We start from the raw sequence: 3,089 nt of genomic DNA, 5'->3' as shown, positions 1-3,089 counted from the left end.
ATAAAACTCCTAAATAAACGATGGAAAAGTAGGGAATTCACTGGCGACAGTTTCCCACCATTCGCAAAAACAGCCTGACTTCCTTCTGAGTAGTTGGTGGAATTATACGCAAAATCAACAAGATTTTTCCTTGTGATACCTTTCTTGCTCCTTTCTTAATGTATTGTCCTAGATACAGGACTTCTTTTTGACAGTATTGCAACTTACTTGGGGCAATTTATGTCCATTCTCAGCAAAGTGATTCAACAGCAAAATCGTGCCAATCTTACAAGCTTCTTGTGTGTTTGACTCAACCAACAGGTCATTAATATACTGCACCAAGACGGAATTACAGGGACTGCAGATTCTTTTTAAGGGTCTGGTTAAAAACAGACACTCTCTCTATACTCTTGTGGGGCTTGGCACCATGCCTACCACACCTCACATTCATGCAAAGATAAGTGTCCAATCTCAATTGGGCCATCAACTATGTTTCATGACGAGCACCACAAAACTCAGCAGACAATTACACTATAGGTATTCTATACTTTTTAATACCATCCGGGATCTTAGGCCGTGCCAAACCCGTTAACAACTTGAACACCCTGCATCAAACCTCTCACTCACAAAACATCCAAAACTTCTCTACACATTCTCCACTAAAACACCGCAAGCTAAGCATAACTATTACACTGTCCACCCCTATTAATACTCGCTCCTCCATTGAACTTCCAAACCAAAATATGGGCTCTTATTATCGGGGCTATGGCTGGACAATCTAAAATAAGATATTACAACTCCCTGTACTTAAGTAACTAACCATCCTCGTTATGCTACCATCTGATTAAGCACTGGGCTACTCTTACCATTTCTCCTGGCGATAGGCCAGGCTAATATAAATAAATCTCAAGAACATATTATAAAGATACAGAATCACCAAAGATAGACCAAAATGTCAGAGGAAATGTAATCTTAACAGCATACGACATACAAGAAACTCAGCTGCAGCAATACAAAAGGTAAGGAATACATTCTGATGATTAGTGTGTAGGTTTCCATCCTCACTTCCTATGCATGAATAAATTCTAAAGTCCTTAAAACTAACCCTAAACTACAGTTTGGAAACTGGAGACCCTAGTTAAATCAGAGAAAGCAAAAAGGTGTCAGCATATTGGAGATTTCAGTAAAAGTTCTCCACATAAAGGCAAAGTATAACATAAAGCTACCAAATGGAAGTATGAGCAGAGAGGTCTGTACCTCTCAAAGTTAAAGGGATATCTGAACTAAACTAACAGTGGGAACACCAATTAATCCTACCAAGCGTTTGAGAATTCCACGTCATCGACTCCAGTTGGTTTCCACCTTCTAACAGTAGAAAATAGCAACTTCACTCTTGAACATAAGGATGATCTTGGATGTTTCCCTGGTTTTGATAAGACATGCATAGGAGTTCTCCTCTTAGTATTTTAGTGTCTCATTCTCTTGCCAAAAGTCTTCTCCTGGACCTCACCATTTTTAATACACAATTGGCCTTTCACTAGCTATGAGATCACATGAACTGACCTGCAAAATAAAGAACATTGCAGAAAAAACAAAACGTTCACGTTGAAGGTTAAGCACTGAAGACCAAATGCTTAAGGCCCTTGGTTAGGCTAACTTAAAAAATCAGTTACAGTGAACTTTGAATATATGATTATGTATGCACATAAATTACAGGTTAAATGCAAACATTAATACATGAATACTTGAGTTCATAAGAAATGTGATTTCAATTAAAGCAGTGTAATTCGAAATACATGAATATAACTGTAAATGAGAACTACAAACTGTAACATTATAATAAAAACATTAAAGCACACGCTTATGTGAATCCCTGCTGTCTACAGTGAAGACACTCCAGCAGTATATTGGAAACTTCACTTTATATTAATATGGTTAAGTCACACAGAGTATATATTGCAGAGTGCACGTAAATATTGCACATTTGTGATGTGTAAGGGTGGAGCTAAAATTGTGCTGCTACAACACCGAGGTGGGCCTATTGTGTTATGTGACACAGCACCTAGTCTTGTGATAGGTAGGAGTATGTGAGAAAGACAGAGACAAGCAAATGGTAATTGCAATGATGACTATTCAGCTTAGCCTTAGGTGCAGTGTGATGTTTTGTGACAGTACACCAAAATCGTGGGTAATCACAGAAGGGCAATAATCCTTACAGCAAATTGCGCCAGATGGAGATGTTGTGGAATTGTTACACGGTTCCTACTTAAAAAGATAGGACTTCATATTTAGACGAAAGGACGTTAGAATATAGGGACTGGGTCCTCCACACCATCAGGGAACTGTTGGACAAATACCTGACTAGCTCACAGTGCCTCACTCTTATCTACCTAGGGTGGCAGGTGAGTTTGGCAACCTTGAACAGGACACTCTGATCCCCAAGGGAATCATGGAAACAGATCTTACCCCTTTCATTTTATTTACTCATAAATGCCAAAGTGAACACAGAAAAGATACAAATAGAGTTTTCAATACATTTCTTGATATAATCATAGGGAGAATGAACTGCGAATATTAAGCAGATAAAACAAAGCAATGTAGCCAGCATTATGAACATGGTAAATAGAATGAACAATCCAACCATAGCAGTCTAATTCTAGCTATTCCTACCTAGTACTATCCCTACTCTGAGAGCATAGTGGGTATACATTCTGTCCGATCTCTTAGGTTAGACCCCATTCCTGAATGACTTGGTCTGAAGTAGGATTGGCAATCCCTCCCTGCTGTTTGGAAAATCTGCATCGGTCACAGCTGTATGTCGAAGACAGCATTTGTTCCAGGACTATCATTGCTGGATTGCCCCCTCTAACCTGCCAAGGGTTAGTGCTCTGTTTAAATAATGTAATCACTGTATTAGACAAACAGCACTGATCCAATGATGTGCTTTTATGTTAGAAGCTGTCTCTAAGTAGGCGATGCAAACACTAAGATACCTTGTTTTGTTCCTTAGCCTTGAACAAAGTGTGCAGGTACTATAGCAATAGAGGCTTTCCAAAACCAAGCAGCATGCAGAATAATTTTGCAGTGCCTGAGGACATGTTATGTACGTC

This window comes from Lissotriton helveticus, chromosome 3_1 (genome assembly GCF_964261635.1).
Source record: "Lissotriton helveticus chromosome 3_1, aLisHel1.1, whole genome shotgun sequence".
Taxonomy (NCBI): Eukaryota; Metazoa; Chordata; class Amphibia; order Caudata; family Salamandridae; genus Lissotriton; species Lissotriton helveticus.
Note: the sequence above shows the minus strand (reverse complement) of the source record.